The 12,454-nt window shown below is 41.0% G+C and overlaps 1 protein-coding gene across 1 annotated transcript in view; it reads right to left on the bottom strand.

Annotated features, from left to right (window-relative positions):
* SPTLC2 (serine palmitoyltransferase, long chain base subunit 2) overlaps positions 1 to 12,454 on the bottom strand; it is a 125,333-nt gene that overhangs the window by 107,197 nt on the left and 5,682 nt on the right. The gene's annotated exons all lie outside the window — the stretch shown is intronic.

The raw sequence follows: 12,454 nt of genomic DNA, 5'->3' as shown, positions 1-12,454 counted from the left end.
GACTCTCTAGGGAGGAGGATGCTAAACCATTATGAAGAACGGTGTGATTTTACCAAAGCCTTATTCAAAATTAAATGTATTTTAAAGAATTAAGGAGGCAGATCACGAGGTCAAGAGATCAAGACCAGCCTGGCCAACATGGTGAAACCCCGTCTCTACTAAAAATACAAAAATTAGCCAGGTGTGGTGGCACATGCCTGTAATCTCAGCTATTCAGGAGGCTGAGGCAGGAGAATTGCTTGAACCTGAGAGACGGAGAGATCTCGATGAGCCGAGATCACGCCATCGCACTCCAGCCTGGGAAACAAGAGCAACACTCCATCTCAAAAAAAAATAAAAAAAAAAAAAAGAATTTTGTAAGTGATAGTCAAATGTAACACTAAGAGGTGATCCCAAAGAAAACGCTACTTGTTTTCTTTTGGATCAAGGCCAGGATGGTCTCGATCTCCTGACCTTGTGATCTGCCCGCCTTGGCCTTCCAAAGTACTGGGATTACAGGCGTGAGCCACCGAGCCCGGCTGGGCTACTTGTTTTCAATAGAAATAATTTATAAATTATATGCATTTCAGATGAACAGTAAAAGGAAGGGGAGCAAGAAGGGCTGTGTAAGAATACCACCTAATACTGATCTTTACCATTATTTGATTTTCTTAAATAGATCCTAAAATGTTAGCGTAATTTCTTTTGTTCTAATAAAAAAAGCAAAAAACGTAAATCAACAAGAGAAAGCCTATCCCAAGAAAAGTACTATATTAGCTTACAGACGAAGAGATCAAAAGTTCAAAAGTAAATTCAGCTTTAGAATGTAAAATATTTGTAAATGTTTTACTACCACACATTCTCAAAGCCACCCAGCCATAGTATTCCAAATAATTATCAGCAGTAGGCCCCTGTAGAAACACGTAGTTCAAATTAACCTTTGTCGGTAGTGATAACACAAGTAAATCATGCAAAAAACTAAGATGTTATATTACATAAGTGTGGTCTAGGCTGGGTGCACTGGTGCATGCCTGTAATCCTAGCACTTTGGGAGGCCAAGGTGGGCAGATCACCTGAGCCCAGGAGTTTGAGACCAGCCTGGGCACATGGTAAAATCCTGTCTCTACAAAAAAAAAAAAAAAAAAAAAATACTAGTTGGACAAGGTGGCGCATGCCTGTAGTCCCACCTCCTCAGGAGACAGGTGGGAGGATCACCTGAATCTAGGAGGTCGAGGTTGCAGTGAGCCATGATCGTGCCACTTCCCTGCAGCCTGGGTGACAGAGTGAGACCCTGTCTCAAAACAAACAAACAAACAAACAAAAAAACCAAAGTGTGGTCCAGCATTATATAAAAGTAAAAAGAAAGTGAAACCCAAAACAAGGGGAAAAACTATTAGTAACCGTCGTGAATTCTTCTGTCTCCCTTCATCTTAAGTATTCATTCCCAAAAATTGTGAGATTATCCCTTGTTTTAACTTTTGGGACACTTGGACTTTAATATACAAAAACCAAGCTACTTTACTTTTGATCTCATAGATGATAACTTTTTCCTTCTTGGTCAATTTTAATGGAAATCTTGCTTTATAGAAGAAATCTGCTAGACAAGTTTGTGTGTTAACTTTAATCTTAACTTTGGAACAACTGCAGTGAGGATGGTTAATCAAAATTTACCGGAGGCATATTGTCAATTAAGCATCATGAAAAGTCCCAAAGAACTAAAAGATCCTTTCTTGTCCTCTCAGGCAATCTGATCAGAGATATGATATAAACAAATAAAAACAAATTAATGAAATTTACATAACTATACAATCAATTGTTATACATATCCAAGGGGTAAAGATATTTTAGAGTATCCTATCCTGGTAATGTTAGTTTTGGAAAGCTGCTTCAGTGTTACAAATTGGAACAGTTTGGAAAGACACAGTTGTATAAAAGGACAGGCACTCAGATAGGCATGGCAGATGGATGGAATCTGTTGGTACTGATTCAACTTGATGATCTAAATAACTTCTGAAAACTATTCACAAACTCATTTAGGTCTTCATCAATCTCTTCCACATTGGAGAAAGTCTGGTGTCAATATTTAATACTTAAACATTTATGTGGGAGTAAGGTTGTAATGTGTTTAGAACAGAATAGCTAAAATTGAGCCAGTATCTGAAGACAGAAAATTGTTTAAAAATTAACAACATAACAATATAAAAAAGTTATTAAGCCGGACAAAGCAAAATGAAAAGCAATTTAAAACACAAAAAAAATTAACATTCTGATCATCTCTTTAAAAACTGTATCTGAAAATATTTTGCCTTAAGAACTCTGTTTAATACCAGTGCCGAACTCTCCCTAACTATGAAATTATTTAAACTATTTACTCTCAACTGTACACATCATTAAAAAGCCTGGAAATCACAGAGCCCCCCTGCAGTCTCTAACCGACGTGCAGCGAGTTTACAGGTCAGGAATGCTGTGGGTGGGTCTCTGAAAGATATCCGCCTTAATTTCAGGCACACTCACACGGGCAGGATCAAGTCAATTCATACCGTAGGCTGGACTCTCTAGGGAGGAGGATGCTAAACCATTATGAAGAACGGTGTGATTTTACCAAAGCCTTATTCAAAATTGAATGTATTTTAAAGAATTAAGGTTCAACTAGGAAGTGGGTGGGGTTTCTTTTTTTCCACGTTTAGAATCTGTGAAAAGAAGTGACTCTGGAATCTGGTTTCAGTCAAAACAGAGTGACTGATGTTGGAGGGGGGCGGGGTGGGCACGCCAACTGACACACGGGTCTCTCAAAGGTGAAAAGTCTTTAAACTCTGAGAGAATAAAATCACTTCACCTTTAAGAACTGATGCTAAATCGTATCTTTCACATGATTCAAACAATAATAATGGTATTGCTCTCTTATACATAGGTAATAATCTTTGAGGAAAAACACCAGGTCTGTTTTGCTCATCATTGCACATCTAGCACCCAGGGTAGTATTTATGAAGTCTTAATAAATAGTTAACACTTAATAACATTTCGTATCAGTCTGTTCACAGTCTGCTCACGTTAAGCAAAGAAGAATGTGACACTATCTTAGCACTATTAATCAAGGAAAGATTTAGGAATATCAAGAAATCTTTGCTTGAACGGTAATATTACTGTTGAAGAAAATACAAACGCAAAGGAATAAATTTTTTTCAGACAAGACTACAAGCACACCACCGTAAAACACTTTACAGAACAAGAGAAGGAAAAAAAAAAAATCAAACTAATGAGCCATTTTGTCCACATGCCTGTGGGTTGTCAACTATGTTTATTAAGCAGCTGAAAAGGTACTCCTAACTAAAGCAATAATGGGAAAGTATAATAAAAGATAAGCCATATGCATAATACATATATTTCCATGTGACTAAAATTGTCTGGAAGGAGACACAAGAAACTGGGGTAAGGAGTGGGGTGGGAAAAGAAGGCATATTTTTTGTTCATAACCTTCTAAACTGGTTTGATTTTTCTTCTTGTTTTTTACGAGTTAATTTTTGTATTTTTAGTAGAGATGACTGAATTTTTACTTGCCATTTCTTTTTAATGCTTAAACTAAATTTTGTCATTGACTTAATTCACCATTTGGACTACAACAGAGTTAATAAAAGCAAAACATGCCTATCATCACAACCTCAGTCACCTCACTATCGATAGCCTCTCTAGTGAATTCTCATCTACTTATGAGTTCTCAGCTAGACCTTCCATGCTACGAGTAAGCTCAAGCCTACACTGCAATCCCAGATTCCTTTCCAGAACTCCACACTCAACATTTCCACCTGCCTCCTATATAGCTCCACTTAGACTTCATGGGCACCTCAAACTCAACAAATCTAAAGCTGAACTTCTCACCATCCTAACCCTCCCTCTCAGTGAAAACCTGACACTCCTCTTCTATTACCTATTTTGGTCAACAGCATCACTATCCAGTCTACCCAGTCTCCCAAGTTTGGAGTCATCTTTGGCTCCACCTTATTTTCTGGCTTCCAGATAGAATTAGTAATGACTTTCTGTGCTTCAGTCCAAGAGCTTCTTGTGGGGCACAAGAGAATTTTAAGGAGGTAGAAAGTTGTTTTTTTGTTTTTGTTTTTGACAGCATCTGACTCTGCCACCCAGGATGGAGTGTAGTGGTGCAATCATGGCTCACTGCAGCCTCTACCTTTCAGGCTTAAGTGATCCTCCAGCCTCAGCCTCCCAGGAAGCTGGGACCACAGGCAAGTGGCACCATGCCCAGCCTATTTATTTACTTATTTATTGTAGAGATGGGGCTTCACTACATTGCCCAGGCTGGTCTCAAACTCCTGGGCTCAAACTATCCTCCTGCCTTGGTCTCCCAAAGTGCTGGGATTATAGGCATGAGCCACTGTGCCCAGCCTAGTCTACAACTTTATTCAGATTTTGCCAAACGTCCTAATGATATCCTCTATAGCAAAAGAAAACCCTGGATTATATGTTGCCTTCTGTCTTTCTCAAGTCTCAGGAAAAATTTATTTTAAACAATTAAAATAAAAAAGTTTTTAGTGCACTGTAAACTGACTTAGGAGAAATGATCCTGAGTAAAGGTTTCAAGAATCCCACGAAAGGGCAGGGAGTAACTATGTTACGATGCAGTAATGGCGAAGTAATTATTAGGAAACAGAAGCACACATTTGTGATATGAATACAAAATCACAAAAGCATGATTTCCTTAAGCAAATAAGCACATTCCAGCTGCATGCTACAGCAGGATAACAGAACCTGCCTAGCTGGTGAATGGTTTGGAACATTATTTTTAAAAACTTAATGTCTAATGTGAACCACCCATTATTCTTCAGCAATCAAAGAACTGTTATCATGCTTTGTCCATTAAACGAACCCTACTCATTTTCAAGTGGTGTGTTCCTGTTGCTCCTTAAAATCCGTTCTGCTGAAACTGTCCTTTCTTGGAATTTTACTGAAATGTACTGGCCTCTCCCTACTGCATACCACACATATTAAAGAGGACAGTTTGGAGCTTTACACAAATCACATAGGCTATACCATGCTCTGAATGTGTATGTTCAGAAGTGTCTCCTTTTTTCAGCAAGGAAATCTAGAAAAGGAGGAAGTCCAGTTTTTCTTGTAATCGGCATAAATTTCTTAATTTTTGTTAGTAAGTATCTCATGCGGAATGGAATGAAAAATGTTTCCAAAACTAGCTGTGAAGCACATTTATATTTTGACATTATCATTTTCCTATTGAAAACCCCCAAAAGGAGATCTTCAAGCATATATGGAGTGGAACATTTCCATTTCAGTTCAGTGGCATCCCGTATACACTGGGCACTGATGTCTGCCCAGGAGTTATCACACTCACTGGCCACCCAAGCCTCTGCTGTAACACTTTTCCATCTCTAGATAAGCATCGCAGTGTAAGAGACGCAAGAGCCGGAAGACTGGAGTACAAGCGCAGCTCTGCCACAAATTCTGCATCTTCATCTGAGCTCTCCTCCACTGCTGACATGTTCTGAGCCTGTAATACCATACCCTCCACTCTGCCCCCTCCACGTGCTCCAATCTGGTTTTGTGGTGCACACCACTGGAAAGGCAACCTCGTTTGTGTCAATTTCCCTTCTCTGGAAATACTCCCTGATACACACGGATGGGCCTCTGGTGGTCACGTGTATGCTTTGTGATCATATTTCCTGGACCATAACTGATGGACACAGCACCGACACCTCTGCCAAAAGAAATCCAACAACCCTCTTTTATGGGGATTTAAAATTTCAGTGGGGAGAGAGTCTGAAGGGCAGTGGGTCTCCAATGTCCTGAAGCAAGGGTTCACAAATTCCTGCAGCTGAGGTCCCAAGATCTGTGCCAATTCCTGCCTTTCTGAGACCTGTTCAATTTCATCCCCCATCCCTTTTTTGCATACCTATCGTCCTTCCAATAAATCACCTTTTTGCTTAGTTTAACCAGAGTCAGTTTCTGTTACTCTCAACTAAAAAAGTTAACAGACAGAGATTCTATATTAAAATCTCTTAGAACTTCTTTTCTACATTTTTATTGGGTATTTATCATGTTAGCAGAGCCTGTCAACTTTAAGGGTTTCAAGAAATTTTTAAAAACTATTTCCCGGCTGGACGCAGTGGCTCACGCCTGTAATCCCAACACTCTGGGAGGCCGAGGCGGGCGGATCACCTGAGGTCAGGAGTTTGAGACCAGCCTGACTAAAATGGAGAAATTCCATTTCTACTAAAAATACAAAATTAGCTGGGTGTGGTGGCGCATGCCTGTAATCCCAGCTACTCAGGAGGCTGAGGCAGGAGAACTGCTTGAACCTGGGAGATGGAGGTTGCGGTGAGACAAGATTCTGAAACCGCATTCCAGCCTGGGCAACAAAGCAAGACTCTGTCTCCCCCACTCCCCAAAAAAAAGGCAAAATGACAAACTCATGTACACACATGCTAATCTCGAATGCTACAAACCAAATTAAAAACACTGGTTATCTTTAGTGGAATGGCTGGCCACCTTGACTTCCTACTTTAAACATTTGGCCTATTTATTTCTTTTGAGACAAGGTCTCACTCTGTTGCTGCCCAAGCTGGAGTAGAGTGGCGTAACCATTGCTCACCGTAACCTCAAACTCCTGGGTTCATGTAGTCCTCTCACCTCAGCCTCCAGAGTAGCTGAGACTATACAAGAGCTCGCCACCATACCTGGGTGATTTTTTTTTAGATGAGGTTTCCCTATGTTGCCCAGGCTGGTCTTGAACTCCTGGCCTCAAGGAATCCTCCCAGTTTGGTCTTCCAACGTGCTGGAATTGCAGGCGTAAGCCACCATGCCTGGCCCAGAACAAATTTATTCTTATGTCATGTTTGTGGTAACAAAAATTCAAAAAACAATGAAACTTCCACTTCTAGGTTAGCTTTAATAGAGAGAGGAAAGCTATTGCTTTCACAGTAACAACTAGATAAACCATATAGATTATTCAAATAAATAAATGGCTTTAAAGATTGAAGAGCTGTCTTCTATGCATAGCAAAGAGGACTACCAGAATTAAAATTCCACAGGGGAAGAGCCCTTTCTAGGTGAGCTGAAAGTGCCAGCCATTTTCTCTCTCCTTGTGGTACTTGCAGAGCTTCAGCGTGAGTGATGATAACTGGGGCTTGCCATAGGCAGAACTCCAAGAGAAAGAAAAACCAGCAGAACTTTTGACAGCTGTATGGGTTGGCATGACAGACTAAATTCCATAAGAGCCCTAAATTTATGACCAGTTTTCTACACAGGACATTTTCCTCCAGCTGGGGAGGCTGGAGGCCTGAACTAGAAAGGCAAAGTGAAATCAAGCACAATCTCACAGTGCTTAGCAGATAAAGCTAGAGGGAGTGGCCTGTAACAAACATACAATGGATCCCACCCTTGAGATACTACACTGAACTGAAGGACTTAAATCTTCAGCCCAGTCCAACTCAGGTGTTTGGATAGAGGTGTTTTACACCTCACTGTATCTGCCTAAGACTGCAAAAGGCAAAAACATTAACTTTAGAGTCTAAAGGTCTTTACACACATTGTCTAGAAATCTTCAAAAACTTCTGCTGCCGGGCGCGGTAGCTCACGCTTGTAGTTCCAGCATTTTGGGAGACCAAAGCGGGCTCCCTTGAACTCCTGATCACTAGGTCAGGAGATCAAGACCAGCCTGACCAACATGGTGAAACCCTGTCTCTACTAAAAATACAAAAATTTGCCAGGCATGGTGACACACGCCCATAATCCCAGCTACTCGGGAGGCTGGGGCAGGAGAGCCACTTGAACCTGGGAGGTAGAGGTTGCAGTGAGCCGAAACTGTGCGCCACTGTACTCCAGCCTGGGCAACAGAGCGAGACTCTGTCTCAAAAAACAATAACAACTTTTGCTTTCCCAGGAGGTAGGGGACTGTGTGTGTGTGTGTGGGGGGGGGTACAGAATACAGCAGTCTACATGTTCACCTTTTTGCATCACCACTGCTAGTCTAGGCAATCTCTCACAACTTGATCATCCCTCCCTTTAATTTCACGTGCCCAGAGAAGTGGAGATTTCTCATGTTCAATTTTTTAACATTTTCAAAACTACAAAATAATTTTTTGACATTAAAGTTTCTCTAGGAACCCAAAGCCCTATTCCACTGAGAAACTCAAAATCAACATAATCATTTCATTTTTTTTTTTTTCACTCATTCTACGAATACTTAATTTCTATCTATACGTCAAGAACCGTACTCTAGGCTGGGCACAGTGGCTCATGCCTGTAATCCCAACACTTTGGGAGGCCAAGGCGGGAGGACTGCTTGGCTCCCAGGAGTTTAAAACCAGTCTGGGAAACACAGTGAAACCCTATCTCTACACAAAATGTTTAAAAATTAGCTGGATATGGTGGTGCATGCCTGTAGTACCAGCTACTGGGTAGGCTGAGGTGGCAGGATCTCTTGAGCCCAGGAGGTTGAAGCTACAGTGAGCCATGATGGCGCCACTACACTCCAGCCTGGGTGATAGAACAAGACCCATCTCAAAAAAACAAACAAACAAAAAAACTGTACTCTATATTTGATGATACAAATAAGAGGTAATCCTTGTCTTCAAGAATTGTGCAGTATTTCTTTTTTTAAAGAGAACATGGGTGTAAATATAAAAGGGAGTTAGGAAATCATTTTAAAGAATATCGCCTAAAGGAATTTATATTTAATATGCAAGATGAAAAACACATACAAAGTAATAAGCATTTCTCTTACAAATGTTTCTCAAGCTGTCTCTTCCTCTTCACTTGACTGACAAAATCAAGGAAAGTAGATTAAGCAATTTGTCAACAGTTGTGGGAAAGTTAAATACCAAAGTTGGAACTAGAGTCCAATTATTTATAGTTTGGTGCAAAAGTAACTGACATTACACGGTTTTTGCCATTAAAAGTAATGGCAAAAGTAATTACTTTCAATGGCAAAAAACATAATTACTTTGCACCAATCAATACATATTCCATTTGCCATTCCTTAGTTTATATTGCCTGAGATTTTCTTTTTTTATTTTATTAATTCCATGGCCTTCCAATGAATTGAGATGTTCTAACAATCAAATTTTCCTTTAATTATTTCAGAGGTACAATTTAATCAGATTGTTTTAAAATAATCAGTGGCTTAATATTAGAATTTTACTTCACATTCATCTTCCATACTTATTTTTGCTATTTAAATAATTAGCTCTTTTTGTTATTCATGTTATTAGCTACACTTAGATGGAAACAGACGGTTCTATGGGTTTCCTCTACTAAGAAAATGTCTGTTTCTAGGAAATGAGGTTTGGCACCAACTAATTTAGTTGTCCTGGAAATAATCTGCTTGCCTATATAAAAGTCAAGCTTATACAGGAGGCAATAAAGACACTACCCTTTAGCACAACTCGCGGAGTTCTTCAGCACGTGGTGGACTGCAGTCCAACCAGGATCACAGGCCCGGTTTCTCAGCCCAGCTTCTTGGCGTTTGAAATCAATGTGAGAAAAGAGCAGAGAAAAGAGCTGACGCATTTCCCCTTCCTTGTAGCACCAGCCGGCGTCTCATAGCTGAAGCCCTAGGTAAGACAATGGAGAGGGTGCTGCAGAAGTCACCACTGGCCCCACTGCCCTGTAGGGAGAGCTCAGGGAGAGGTGATGAAGTATACCAGAGTGTGCCAGACCCCCGGGACCTTCTCTGGCCTCTTCCTATTTCTCACAAGCTGTCCCCTCATGCTAGTAAGAACATTCAGCAAACCGCTATTGTTTTAAACCACTTGCAAACCTGATATACTATAAATGAGGCTATGGGTTTCTTTAACGGCTTACGTATCACAATTCATTTCTTTCTTATGTCTACAACAGTATTTTAGGGAGCTAGTTTTTGTCAACCGGGAGCGTATGTATGAAATACGACACAAAAATTATCATCAAAAAATAGAAATAAAACTGTACTCAACATCTAGCTGTATCAAAACTTAAGATTTAGCTTATATGCTTTAGATCTTTTTTCCATTAAATAAAACATTGAAGTTATCATTCATTCATTTAACACTTATTGAGTTCCTGCTATGAGCTAGGCATGATCCGAGCACTAGAAATACACTCCTGTGAGAGAGGCAGACATTAGATAAGCAAACAGATACACCGTATCAGGTCACACTGCTACAGTGAGAATAAAACCGTGGAAAAAGAGCATTTTAAACAGGGTGGAGGTAAGGTGTAAGCAGATGGACTTGGAGTAGGGAAGAGAACTCTGTAAAAAAGCTTTCCAGGCTGAGGTAACTGTAAAGGCTAAAGTCCCAGGGACCCCAGGCATGGTGGCTCACACCTGTAATTCCAGTACTTTGGGAGGCTGAGACAGGAGAATCGTTTGAACCCATGAGATGGAGATTGCAGTGAGCCGAGATTGCACCACTGCGCTCCAGCCTGGGTGACAGATTGAGGCTCCATCTCAAAATAATAATAATAATGATAATAACAATAATAATAAGGCCCCAGGGAGGTGTGCTTGATGGCAACATGTTTGGGGAACATCAGAAAGCCCAGACTAGCTAAAAAGCAGTGACCTGGCAGGACATGAAGTCAGAGAGGGATGGGAAAGTTCATGGCAGGCCTTGTAAACCCTATTTTGGATTTTGTTATCAGTGACAGGAGGCCATCCTGGACATCAGGACAGTGTCAAGATCTGACATGTTTAAGTAGTTCTCCAATCCTTTTAAGAAGTTTGTCCTGGGGAAATACTATATTTCCTTTCCTCCCCAGAGGAATTGGGAATTTGATGTTTATCATTCCCCTGCATTTTTAAATACTTTTACTATACAAACATATGGCCATAAACAAGGTAGTATTCTCCTGCATGTATTAGTACTGCATTCCTTCAATAGTATTGCTGAATAATATCCTTTTATATGGATATACCATATTTTATCTATTCATCAATTGATAGACATTTGGATTGTTTCTACTTTTTGGCTATTATAAATAATGCTGGGCTAGACACAGTGGTTCACGCCTGTAATTCCAGCACTTTGGAAGGCCGAGGTGGGTGGATCACTTGAGGTCAGGAGTTCGAGACCAGCCTGACCAACATGGTGAAACCCCGTCTCTACTAAAAATACAAAAAATTAGCTGGGCGTGGTAGCGTGTGGCTGTAGTCCCAGCTACTCGGAAGGCAGAGGCAGGAGAGTTTTTAACCGGCCGGGTGGAGGTTGCAGTGAGTCACACTGCACTCTAGCCTGGGCGACAGAGTGAGACTCTGTCTCAAAAAAAAAAATTGCCACTCATGGTGGCATATGCCTGTAGTCCCAGATACTTGGGAGGCTGAGGTGGGAGGACTGACTGAGCCCATGAGGTGGAGGCTGCAGTGAGCCATGTCATGCCAGTCTGGGTAACAGCAACACCCTGAAACAATCAATCAATAATGCTGCTATTAGAATTAATATAAAAGTTTCTGTCGGAACATATGTTTCATTTTTCTTGGGAGTAGAATTACTGGTCCACATGCTAACTCTATGTTTAACTGTTTCCCAAAGTGGCTGCATCATTTTATAAATCCACCAGCAATGCATTAGGATTCTAATTTCTCCATATCCTCATGAACACTTAATACCTGGTTTATTATTTTAGCAATCCTAGTGGTGTGAAATAGTACCTCACTGTGGTTTTGCTTAGTTTTGTATTTTTGAGACAGAGTCTCACTGTCGCCCAAGCTGGAGTGCAGTGGCACCATCTCGGCTCACTGCAACTTCCACCTCCTCCGTTCAAGTGATTCTACTACCTCAGACTCCCAGAGTAGCTGGGATTATAGGCATGCGCCACCACACCCGGCTAATTTTTACATTTTTAGTAGAGACGGGGTTTCACCATGTTGGCCAGGCTGGTCTCAAACTCCTGACCTCAAGTGATCCACCCATCTCAGCTTCCCAAAGTGCTGGGATTACAGGCGTGAGCCACGGTGTCTGGTCATATACCTTAATATTTTTTAATTAAATAGAGATAGGGTCTCGCCATGTTGCCCAGGCTGATCTTGAACTCCTGGGCTCAAGCAATCCTTACACCTTGGCTTCCCTTAGTGCTGGGATTACAGGTGTGAGCCACTGTGCCTGGCCCTTAATATGTATCTTTTGGAGTAAGACTGGATCACACCCATAGTCTCTGTACAACTGCATATTTCACTGCACTTAGAAATTATCACAAAATAGTCTGGCACAGTGGCTGTAATCCCAGCACTCTGGTAGGTTGAAGCAGCAGGATGCTTGTGGTCAGGAGTTTGAGACCAGCCTGGGGGGCTGGGTGTGGTGGCTATTACCTATAATCCTAGCACTTCAGGAGGCCAAGGCGGGAGGATCAATTGTGCCTAAGAGTTTGAGATCAGCTTGGGCAACACAGTGAGACTCTGTCTCCCTCTCTCCCTCTGTCGCCCTCTCCTTTATATTTATTTATTCATTGTTTGTTTGTTTTTTTAAGTAAAAAA

Source organism: Mandrillus leucophaeus, unplaced genomic scaffold, assembly GCF_000951045.1.
Source record: "Mandrillus leucophaeus isolate KB7577 unplaced genomic scaffold, Mleu.le_1.0 Scaffold326, whole genome shotgun sequence".
Taxonomy (NCBI): domain Eukaryota; kingdom Metazoa; phylum Chordata; class Mammalia; order Primates; family Cercopithecidae; genus Mandrillus; species Mandrillus leucophaeus.
This window is presented reverse-complemented; position numbering and strand designations above follow the sequence as displayed.